We start from the raw sequence: 12959 nt of genomic DNA on the forward strand, positions 1-12959 counted from the left end.
CCCTTTAATAATGCAGTTTGGAATTCTATCAGTAATGAATTTCATTAATTAATAGTCTAAATTTTCACCTTGATCCCATTTTGAAAATTGAAATATCTGCCCATCTCTAGTTCCATAAGACCTTTCCTGTTTTCCTCAATTTTTCAGTGATTATCAATGGTAGCTCAGCACATTAGCCACTTCTTTTATAGCCTGAGATAGAGTTTGATCAGATCTGGTGACCTGACCATTGAAGGCAGTTAGTTGCCTTCTTACAATCTCCTCATTTATTTTGGTTTCCATTATTATTAGTCATATCTTTATTTGTCCCTCCTATTCTAAGGTTGGATTCATTGTGAGAAGCCAACTCAGAAATCAGGACCTGTCTCAGAGGGGTCCTTGCAAAGTGAGTTCAACAATAACTAAACTATATAGATTAAGACAATTCATTTAATTTTATGACAATCCATTTAATTCAATTCAATGATTGGTGAGTCACACCTTATCAGTTGGAACTTTTTATTTCCCTGTCAAATGTTGGGGTAGCCATAGGACACAACCTAAAGTGAAGTGAGGCAACTTTCATGGTTAATTTTCTGAATGAAGCTCTGTTCAGGTGCAGACAAGTGTGTCTGGTTGGAGCTGTGGCTGGCAAGGAACCAGGAGGTCTGTGAGGGAATGCTGTGGAGAAATAATCATGGCTTAAATCAGATCTGTGAGTTACAGAGGAGTCAATACAATTTGTAGAAGTCAGCTAAGAATTCTGGAATGCATAGTTCTGAGTCATAGACTCACTAGAAATGTTGAATGGGCCTTTAGCTTTCAACAACGTGTTATAGATATGGCAAATGAGAACCAGAGAGGTTAAATAACTTGCTAGATCATCACCAAATTCTATTCCTTTACTGTATATGTGTCTCCCTAATGCTTTTCTCTTAGTTCTCTGGGCAGTTAGGGGACACAGTGGATAAAGCACTGGTCCTGGAGTTAAGAGGACTGAGTTCAAATCTGACCTCAGACACTTGAAACTTACTAGCTGTATGACCTTAGGCAAGTCACTTAACCTTGATTGCCTCATACCAGGACCATCTCCAGTCATCCTGATTCAATTATACTCTAGCCATTGGATCCAGATGGCTCTGAAGGAGAAAGTGAAGTAGGTGACTTAGCCCAACACCCTCTCACTCCAATCCAAATCATGTGCTTGTCATGGCATCACCTCCCTGTTGTCATGGTCCTCTTTGAGAATGAAGGACAAACATCATTGTCATCAAGTTCTCTACTCTCCAGTCTTTCTCAGTGATCTCATTCATTTTGATAGGTTCAATTATTTCTATGCTGCTAATTTCCAGATCTATACATCTTGCTCTAGGCATTCTCCCAAACTCCAGTTCTCCATCACCATTAGCCATTACAAAATTAGATATTGTGAACTGGATGTCCTATATGCATCTCAGAAATATCCAAAACAGAATTCATTCTATTTTCCCCACAACCTACCCTATTTCAAATCTCTTTGTTTTTGTAAAGGGCATTACCATCCTTTTAGAAATATGAATTGACAATCTTGCTCTTCTCCTTAATAACTCACTCTTACTTGCTCCATCTGTCCAATCACCTATTCATTTCTATTGATTTTGTATTCACATATCTTTTCATATTAATCCCCTTTTCTCCACTCACAGGGATACTGCTCACTTCAGTCCTCTTTAATACTTACTTGTTCTATCAGAAGAGTCTTCTAATTTATCTCCATACCTTAGGTTTATCCCCTCCACAATCACTTCCATAAGCAGACCATATCTCTACTAAAGGAATATTTTTAAAACACAACGTTCTGATCATATTACTCCCCTGTTCTATATATCAACCACTCTCCATTATTTGGGGGATCAAATACAAACACCTTTATTTGGCATTTAAATCCCTGGCTCCAACTCATCTCCTTTCTAAACTCTGCAGTTCAAACAAAGGTGAGCCCTCAGGCATTTGGTTGAGCAATAGAGAAGGTGTTGGACTTGGAGTCAGGAAGACCCAAGTTGAGTCTGAGCTCAGACACTTAATAGTTATGGGACCTTGGACAAATCAGGACATTCTGATCTTCACACATAACATAGTATTCCTCAGTTACTAAAGCCTGGCTCCTCAAAATTTCCTTGTCGTTCCTTATAAAAGTATACATTATTTCTCCTATGGAATGTGAGCCCCTTGAGGAGGGGGGACTATTTGATTTTTTGGTCTTTTCATCCTCAGGGCCCAGCTCATCACAGGTGATCAAGTGTATGATCAAGTTATGATGATTGATAGCCCAAGACCATACAAGCTGTTAGTGGAAGAGTCAGGATCTACATTCAGCACCTCTGACTCCAAAGTCAACATTCTTCCCACTGTACCAAGATGAGCCTGAAGATTACAGAAGACAATAGTCAACAAGTATAGTATAGGTTCCTTGTGTGAGAATCAGTGAGGAGAATCTTGGGAGATATAGACCAGAGGTAGACTGGATTGGAAATTACAGAGGATGTCAGATGGAGGGTGTGAAACAGGAACATGAATGGTCACAAGAACAAGGTATAGAACAGAATTATGAGCCTTATAGTACACTCAAAAATATCAAGATATAGAAGCTGAAAGACTGAAGTTACGCGCACATTTAGCAAGGGCACAGGAAAGCAAATAAAAGCACAGAGAGCCAGAACCTTTGGTTTTGTCACACTCACCCTTTCTACCACTGTAGCAGATCTGGCTGGTGCTGAAGTGATAATGAGCCAGAGGGCTCCAAGTCTGAGCAATGTCATTGGGTGGGAGGAGGGGAAACAGGGAGGAGGGCTAGAGAAATCCTGAGTGGTTTTTCTCTATGTGTGTGTTTGTTTTCCCCTGTGTTTTATATGTCCCTAGGGAAGTCTCTTGCATTAGGCCTTGCTGTGAACTGCTGAAGGGTTTGCAGTTGCTGATTTGGTTTCACAACAGCTGTGTCCTTGATAATAGCTCCTAACAATATTCTGTTTTGAGAATGAGGTTGCAGGACCTCAGCAGAGCCAAGCCAGTGCTGTAGGAAATGGAAACAAAAATGGACTGACCAATTAAAAGGAAGCTGAGTTCTGAGTGACTGCAAAACCAATTCTGACTCTTGAGGACAGATAATGAAACATATCCCACTTGTCTCAGCAGAGATGTGGGGGGACTATAGGGCAGAATGGTGAATATATTGCTTTTGCTCAACCATTTTTTTGGTGTTTGTTACAAGCAAGAGTTCATGGTCATCTCCTGAAATGGTCATGTTAAACACACACAAAAAAGTATGCTTAGTATAGTTTTAATGGTTAGAATATCTTAATTCTTTCCAGTAAAGTGGATCAGAGCAAAGTCAGACTCAGAGGAAGGGCTATTACTGTGAGCTTCTTGAGGGCAGCAGCTGTTTTTGTGTTTCTCTTATATCTTGTATCTTAGCACAGGCCTGGAACACAGTTGGTGTACCTAATAAATGCTTGCGAATGCTATTGATGTTTACTGCTATAGTAGCTAGGTGGTAAAGTGGGTAGAGTCCCAGCATTAGAGTCAGGAGGACTTAAGTGCAAATCTAGTCTCAGACATTTGATAGCTGTGTGACTCTGGGCAAGTCACTTATCTCTGTTTGCTTCAATTTTCTCATCTATAAAATGAACTGGAGAAGGAAATGGCAAACTACTACAGTAACCTTTCCTAGAAAACCCCAAATGGGGTCATAAAGAGTCTGAAATGACACCATCACCATCATAACAACAACAAACAATATCCTGATTTTTGTGTAGGAAACAATCTATCTGCTCTGCAGGGGAGTAAAGAGATTACATGCCAATTTCTGGGAGAACTATCCAGTCAGGTTGGCACCAGAGGCAAGTAGATTTTCTGATGGTCAGGCTGGGGCTAAATTCTTCCAGTAATAAAATATCTTCTCAACTTATAATCAGACTTACTTAAGTTTGTGGAAAATGGTGTAAAAATGTTTTAATGTCACAATACTAGCTGTTATTTATTTAGTGTTTTAAGACTGACAAAGTACTTTATATAAATTATCTCATTTGATACAATAATTGTGGATGTTATAATTATCCTTATTTTACTACTGAAGATACTGAGATTGAGAGACTTAAATGGTTTGGCTGAGGTCACATAACTAGAAGTGTCTGAAGCAGGATTTGAACTCAAGTATTCCTATTCTGGGTTTGAGATGGGGTAGATTTTATTTAGAGAGAGAGGAGGGAGGACAACACAGAAAATGAAAAGGACAGAGGTGAATGTGTCCAAGTCTTGCATGTTTTGTTGTTATTGTCATTTCAGTCATGCCCAACTCTTTGTGACCTCTTTTAGGGTTTTCTTGACAAAGAAACTGGTTTGTCATTTCCTCCTTCAGTTCATTTTATAGATGAGGAAATTGAGGCAATAGGCCCAAGGTCACACAGCTAATAAGTGTCTAAGAACAGATTTTGACCTAGGTCTTCCTGATTCCAGGTCCAGCACCCTTTCCACTGCATCACATTGCTGCCACCAGTCATGTGCAAACCCTATATAATTCAATGTTGTTTGTGAATAGATTGGAGAGTCACAACTTCTCTGTGTGTCTGAGATATTATGGGACTTCTGTACATGGCTGACCTTGTACCCTTGTACTCAATTTGATGCACTCCCTAGAAACTCTACTTGGGTTTGTCATGGCCCCCCCCCCCCCGCCCCAGGATTTTGAAATTGTTTTGAAGTTGTTTGATTCCTTTAAAGTCTAATTCTAGTGACTCACTGGGGCAGGAGGTGACCTTGGGCTTGACCAAACTATACCAACAGAGCACCAGTTTTGGAAAGTCCTCTCAAACTGGAAAGGCTTAGAGTGGCAGACTTGGTATGGGGGGGGGAGGGGTCTCCATATCTTTTGTGGACTCATCTCCAGGAGTATGGCCATCAGGACACCATTTTGCTTTTTATTCTCAGCAACTTTATAAAGTTTATATATAAAAGGCCTAGGATCTGGGTTAGTGGTAGGAAACCACACTACTAGAATCATAGACAATTTGAAGATCCAAAGCTTTATTTCCTCTTTTATGTTTATTTTATGCTTTATAGGTAGGGATTTTTGGTAAAAAGCTCTGCTTTCTGGACTTCAATCAGAAATCAAAGCAACCTGCTTCTCTCACTTCTTTACCAGCTTGTAGGCAGAGATGCTTCCAGTTCCACCCAGCATTAGCAAATACTGAACTATAATTCCCTGACCCCAGTAACACTTTCTCTTCTGACTGGTCCCTGATAGGAGCTGGAAAGACAATTAGGGGCTGAAGAGGAAAGCAGTCTGGTTAGTTAAAGATGCTTTAGTTACATAGAGTGTTGCTTTTTTAAGTCCAGGAAAAAAAACCTTTGCATAAGTATTCTATAGTCCAAGGGTTTTAGTCTGGGATCTGAAAAGTTTTTTGTTTGTTTAAATATTTTTATAACCATATTTCAATTGAATTGGTTTCCTCTGTTAATCCATGTGTTTTGTTTTGTGCATTTCATAATCTGATAAAAGGGTCTTGGGTTTGACCAGACTGCCAATGGAGTCCTTGAGACAAAAAGATTAAGCTTCTTGCTTTAGTGTTAGCTAGAAAGTTGACTGGCATGGGGAAAGGTGTAGGGGAGGGAAGAAATACAGAGAATTCAGTACATGTGCAAACAGTAGGAATAAAACACCAATGTATTTAGTGAAACACTAAATTATGAAATGAGTTTCAAGCATGGTATTTATAGTTGAAACTCATAGAATAAAAGTCACCCATCACAAAAGGTACTTATTTCTGGGGATTCCTTACAGAGTACTCAGTTGGACATTACCTATCTCCTCCCTACCCATCCCTGTAAATTGATATAGCATTTTAATACTAGAATGAGACTACATTTTCGAAGGATTATACATACATACTTTCATAAACACATACATACATGAACATTTTTATTTAAAATCAATGAAATTCACACAACTAGTGAGTTGTCTTATCTCCTCTTCCTCCTTATAAAGCTAGACTGGTCTCACCATTTCTCTAATATGCCACAGTTTTCTCTTTTTTATACTTTCTGCATCCTTCTCTTAGCCTCAATTTTCTCTTCAGTAAAATAAGACTGTTGAACTAGATATTCTCTAACAGCTCTGATATCTTTGGTTCTGTATGTCAACCACTATTGTGAGTGGAAAGTTCCTTAGACTAAATCATGACTTTTATAGGCATAAACATTGAGATTCATCTCTCTACTCATAACCTATTCTGCTTTTCTTCTACTATATTATTCCTCCTCGGTCTTCATGTTATCTTTGTATCATTTGATTCCTTGATCCATCATTTTGTTTTCCTGGTCAATCACCTTCAGATTTCATTTCTTTCCCCTCACAGCCTTGATTCTTTATGAGGTCGTTTAAAAAGAGGGTCATCTTCCATCTTTGAATCCCTGGTCTACTTGCCTTGCTATACCCACTCTACTAATTCTCAAACTCAGATCACCACTTGTACTTGAGTCAACCAATTTTTCTTAAGGAATGTTAAAGAACCATGTAGATTGGATCAACTATAAATTAAACCTTTAATACTATCAAACCTCAATTGGATATTTACCACTTTATGGCAACTCCCTATTTACTCCCCATAGTGATGCTTCTAAACTTTTTTCTCTTTCCTTAAGATTACAACTCTACTTCAATCCTTTTCTCTAAGCAAATTACCTTCTTCCTTAACTGAGAAGCTTGAGAGTATCAGTGATATATTTCCCTTACTAGAAGCAGCAAAATTCAATAGAAAGAGCTATAGTTCCTTCCATAGAAGACTGGGATTCAAATTCTATCTCTAATACTAATTATCCATGTAGTCTTAGATAAGTCACAATTTCTTTGGGCTGCAGTTTACTCACTTATAAAAGTTGAGGGGCTGATTGATGGTTTCAGAGGTTTTTTTCAGATAACTCTGACCTCTTTGATCCACATTTTAAAATCTTCATTATATTCACCTATCTTCAATTTATCCAGACTAAGAAAGTGAGGTAGACATCTTCCTTGCCAAGGCTAACACTTGTGCTCATGTCCAACCCTCCTAGATTATTCCATTAATCTATCAAGGCATCTTCAATCTTTTCCTTTCTGCTGGATCTTTCTCCTATATCTCCAAAATGCTCAGGTCTCTCATGTTTAAATATCCTTTCCCTGATTCTGATATCTCTCCAAATATCAATTATTTCTTTATCCCCCCCTTTTATTGCTATTTCCTTCACTGTATAGTTCCTTGCCATTCATTCACTTATCACACCTCTAGCGCCTAGTTTCTAGGTCCTAGCTCTGCCATGTAATGAAAACTGTTCCTTCCTGGGGAAGTCAGTCAGTCAATAACTATTTATCAATTGTCTACCACATGCTGGATACTGTGCTAAGTACAGTTATTTGTCAATAGCCTCAAGTCAAATTTAATTCTTTCTCTCATTTCTCATATTCCTTGACTATCAGTCATTCTCTCCTCCAACAAATCACCAACATTTATTAAACTTCTATTTTCAAGGTTCAATGTGGTGGGTGTTGCAGATACAAAAAGAAAAAGAAACAACAGCCCCTGTCCTTCAAGAAATTTTTATTAATTTTATCGAATATTATTCCTGACACTTTTGCCTTCTTTAGATTCAGTGACATCCCTCCTCTTATCTGACAATTTTTTCTTACTCTAATTTATTGACTCAGTTTCCTAATTTCATTTTCTAAATGATTTTATATTCCAGGGTTCTATCCTGACCCCTTTTCTCCTCCTATGCATTCCCTTTATGATGACCTATGCAATAAAAACACTATTACTTATGTTTCAGGTGACCTTGCTTAAGTCATTTCTCTCCCTCCAGCACAAGTTTCCTCACCAGTTACAATAGCTGCATTAGTTAATCTCCCTGGTCCCTTCCAGCTCTTTATCCTATAATCCTTTGGAAATGGAACCACAGTAAAATGATTTGCTTTTTGATGTTATGCTAGGGGAAATATTTAGCAGAGGTTTCTTGCCATGTGGGCTAGGATAATTCTTTTCCTTAAAAGGTACTAAAACTAGTCTGGAGGCTTAATTGTCTCAGGGGCTGCTAATGTGCTGGTCTGGTTGGCTGAGGACAACAAACCAAGAGAAGCTCTTCCTGTTGCTTGACTAGCAGAAAACCATGGACAACACAGAGACTTTGTTCTATAGGTGGATGAATATTTTTGTTGCATATTCTGTCCCTGCTATGGCTTATTAAGTTTTCTTTTTTTTAAATTGTCCTATTATCTACTAGTGTTTCCATTTATTTCAAGACTGAATTTAAACTACCAGGGGAGTGGTCTGAGTCAGTTTTTCCTAGAACAGAAGCAATGCTATGGGTGCCATACAAGAGTGGCATGATCAAATGAGAAAATATGTATAAAGCACTTTGAAAAATCTAAAAGTGGAATGCTAAATAATATCATCATCATCATCATCATCATCATCATCATGTGTTATCTCTCTTTCCCTGCCCTTCTCATCCTGGAAGATTACGTAGTTCCCAACATTCCTTTCTCCTAATTACTTGGTTCCTTTAGGATCTTCCATTTTAAACAAAATGCCCAGGTCAGCCAGCTTCACTCCGTCATTCCTATCTGAACTCTACACCAAACTTGGGTCTTATTTCTCCACCATGTTGCTCTGTAAGTAACTTCTCCCAGCCTCATTAGAATTTAAGTTCCTTAAGATCAGGGACCATTTTTATTTTATGTTTTACAGAACTTAGCACTATTCCTGGGACATAATAAGTGCATAATGAATACTTGTTGCCTTAATTTGCCCCAACCCCTACATTCAGTTGGAGGAGGTTGTGGGCTTCTTCATTTGGACTGACGACTCTTGTTCTTTAATAAATGTGGCTTTGATGATCTGATAAGAGCAAATGAGGTAGAATGCAAAGAGGGTTGAACTGCAGGACCTGTTTTGGAAGAAGTCTAGCTGCTACTAGACAAATTACCTCATTCAAGTTACTTTCCCTTTATAAACCTCAATTCTCTTGTTTGACAAACAAGGGGATGATGATATTTGCACAACTATCCCTCTGGAGTGATCATTAAAGCACTGTAAAATAATGATAGCTTGCATATAATAATGATAATTATAATAGTTAGCATTTGTAGTGCTTACTAAGTGCCAATTATCTTACTTGATTTTTACAACAACTTTGTGAGATAGGTGTTATTATTCCCATTTTATAGATAAGGAAACTGAGGCAAATAGGGGTAAAGTGTCTTGCCCAGGGTCAGAGTTAATAAGTGTCTGATTTTAGGTTTGGTGCTCTATCCTCTGCAGTTACATAGCTGCCAGAATTTACTTAGTGCTTTAATGTTGCAAAACATCTTACATATATTATCTCATTTATTGCAAAGCATTTTACATCTATTATCTCATTTGTTTCTCACAATACTTCTCTGAATTAGGTACTATTATAATATTCATTTTATAGATAAAAAAACAGACAGAGGTGAAGGGTCACAAAGTTAGCAAGTAACTGAGGTAGAATTTGAATTCAGATCTTTATGACTCAATTCCAATGGTAAGCTATTGTTATTAGTTAATTTTATACTTCACAAAGCTTTGAGTTATATTGTATATATGAATAAAATGTGTGACTGATTCAATACAGTGCTGGTGGCAATTTGATAGAACTTTAACTGAAAAGTCAGGAATGTTTCTTCTACATATCTTATTTCCCTTCCCCTTCCCCCAGTCCCTAGCACAATGCCTTCTATGTAGTAGATATTTACCAAATAAATGCAAATTGATTTTCAATTCAGTAATTGCCAAGTCCCAAACTGGAACCACCATATCATGAGAGGATCTACTATTCAGACGCCACTTTTGGCTTCCTATCTAGATTGCTTTATATCTCTGTCCTACTCACCCAAACATTTGGTTCCTCTTTAAGTTTTGTTAGGTGGCACAGTGGATAAAGCACTGGCCTTGGTGTCAGAAGGATGGGAATTAGAATCTGGTCTAAGACACTTGGCACAAGCTGTGTGATCCCGGACAAGTCACTTTACTTTGATTGCTTCGCATCTAGGGCCATCTCCAGTCATCATAATTGCTATCTGACCACTGGATCCAGACTTAGCATAGCACCCCCTCACTCAAATCCAATTCATGAGTTTGTCATGACATCACTTCTCTGATGTAATGGTCTCCAAGAAGGAAGGACAAAACATCATCACCATCATCATCATCATCATCATCATCATCATCATCATCATCACCCTGATTAGAATATAAGTTTTTTGAGAGTTAGGACTTTCTTGTTTCCTTGTTTATGTATCCTCAGAACTTAACATGATACCTGGTACATAGTAAGTGGTTAATAAATGCTCAATCTATCCAGTCAATCAATCAGTCTATCTATTCATCTATCTAAGATGGGCATCTGGCACAAGGGAAGAAACATAACTGCCTTTTATAGTTTATAGTATATAGGAAAGTCAGATTCAACTTACATGGTTTGTTTTACAAGACCTATCCAAAGAATGTATGTCACAGGATTGCTGATGACCAGTTCAAAGAATACCATCAAATTCTTCTGCAGCTATTATATGATTCTTGGATTCTGTTGGTTCCTCTAACAAGTTACCCTGTCACTGAATGAAAACTATCCTGTTTTACCTACTACTGTACAGGCAATTTAGTTCTCTTGGAAAATGAACATGAAATTCTTTTCATGCCAGAGAATGACCAGAACTGTGTGTAGGGGTGGGAGAAAGAATTTCTTTGGGGAAAATTAAGACTGGGCTATGGTCCATTTCACTAACAAACAATCAAAATAAATACATAAAACAATGTGGAACAAAAAGTTATTTAATATTCAGTATAGCTTCAGATCCCAATTTTGACATTTAATTAACATTTTACTCCTATGTTTTTTAATGAATGCAATTAAGTCATATACCCTGGTTACTTTTGTAGGGCTCAAGAAAACATGACTGTTCTAAGTATGAAAGAGTTTGGCGAAGAAGTTGCTGGGCAAAGTCCCAGGAAAGTTGGCAGCTATTTACCTTGCCTGCTTTACAGTCATCATACTCATAGTTGACCCCCTCCAATACCTACACAGCCTTGGGCCTCATTTTATCTCCTCAATCTGACTGTCAGGCCTCTATGACTGGTTCCCACTCCTACTTTCAGAGCTGTAACCGTCTCATGGAAAAAGCTATTGGACCTGATCTCAGTTCTGTCCAGTTCACTCCCAGTTTAAGGAGGAATTACAAAATGGAAATAGCTTTTGGTGAAAAGGGTTGGACTAATCCAAGATTCAAACATTATATTTAGGTCAAAGGCTAGAGTTCAAAGAGGCAATCAATTCAAGGCATTGGACAGGGATGTCATTGTGACTATGAATTAAGATATGGAACCAGAGAACCTGAACTGGATTCTCAACTTTGTTCATTACCACCTTGTGACTATGAGCAAATCATCTCTCTTTTTTTATTTTTTAACCCTGATGCTTCCTCTTCTAAAGAAAGGGGTATTTTTCCTTCCTTCTTTGCATACATGGAGGACTGTAAGTGTGGAATGTTGCATATATTATCACATTCAGTTGATATATTGATCAGTTTTTTATTCTGGATTTTTTACAAGGCAATAGAGTTAAGTGACGTACCTAGGGTCACACAGTTTAGTATGTATCAAGTATCTGAGGCTAGATTTGAACTTAGTTCCTCCTCTCTCCAGAGTCAATATTCTATTCATCTCCTAGCTGCCCCTAAGTCGATCAATTATGCTGACATATCCCCCCCCCCTTTTTATTTCTTTAGATTTTGTTATAAGGGATGGCTTGCTGGTTAGCATAGTGAAGAAAGGCTATGTTCAGAAATAGTTGGTATAAAAACCAATATCAATAAAAATAAAAACTTAAACATAATCTCAGCTCAGTCCTCTGAGTAAGGGGTTCTTTTTTTAATATAAATTCATTCATTTTCCCAACTACATGCAAAGAAGTTTTCAACATTCATTTTTGTAACCTTTTCAGTTCCATATTTTTCTCCCCCCCATTTGTTCCCTCCTCCCTCCATTTGACAGCAATACATATATAACTATATTAATTTTTTGGAGCATGTTATATTGAAAAATACATGTTTTCTGCAAGTTTTATTTGTTATTCAGCCATTTTATGTTCATTTAAAGGGTAGTTAGGAAGAAATTAACATAAACTGAAACTATAATTGACTCTTCATGAAATTTGTATTTTTGATCCTAATTTGGCACAAAATATTCAGCACTGAGAGGAAAGGAAAAACATATTTCCATATTAGTCAAGTTGTAAAAGAAGAATCAGAACAAAAGGAAAGCAAAAATAAAGCATAAATCTTTCAATTTTAAAAATTGAAAATATTATGCTTTGGTCTTAATAATTTTTTTGTGATATGGATGCCTTCAGCAATCTAATAATGCCCATGGAAGAATGCTACTAAATGAGGAAAAAAAGATATGTGAGACCTCTGTCTGTCTCTGTGTCTCTGTGTCTCTCTCCTTGGTTACTTGGTTACTTGGTCTCTTTCTGTGTTTCTGTGTCCTTGTGTCTCTGTGACTCTGTCTCCCTCTCTTCAGTTTCTAGGCTCTCAGATGCTAAGTTTAAAAGTTTCAAGTAGGGGGCGGCTAGGTGGCGGCTAGGTGGCGCAGTGGATGAAGCACCGGCCCTGGAGTCAGGAGTACCTGGGTTCAAATCCGATCTCAGACACTTAATAATTACCTAGCTGTGTGGCCTTGGGCAAGCCATTTAACCCCATTTGCCTTGCAAAACACACACACACACACACACACACACACACACACACACACACACACACAAAACCTAAAAAAAAGTTTCAAGTCCTCATTAGTAAAGGGAGTTTCCTTTTCAGGGAGTATCTGACATTGAAAAAATCAGGTCCATACAAAACAATATTAATGTAATGATGATGATGAATGTGCAAAGCCATCATG

General features: G+C 37.8%; 1 protein-coding gene across 2 annotated transcripts in view; it reads right to left on the minus strand.

Annotated features, from left to right (window-relative positions):
* Nucleotides 1-12959, minus strand: part of BEGAIN (brain enriched guanylate kinase associated) — a 250111-nt gene that overhangs the window by 205720 nt on the left and 31432 nt on the right. Inside the window, exon 3 of one of the 2 annotated variants that reach the window (XR_012477254.1) lies at nt 454-660. The exons of the other annotated variant lie outside the window; for it this stretch is intronic. The gene's annotated coding sequence lies outside the window, so the exon portion shown is untranslated. Of the gene's footprint in view, nt 1-453; nt 661-12959 lie in introns of those variants that run through there. 2 annotated transcript variants of the gene reach the window in all.

This window comes from Macrotis lagotis, chromosome 1 (genome assembly GCF_037893015.1).
Source record: "Macrotis lagotis isolate mMagLag1 chromosome 1, bilby.v1.9.chrom.fasta, whole genome shotgun sequence".
Classification (NCBI taxonomy): domain Eukaryota; kingdom Metazoa; phylum Chordata; class Mammalia; order Peramelemorphia; family Peramelidae; genus Macrotis; species Macrotis lagotis.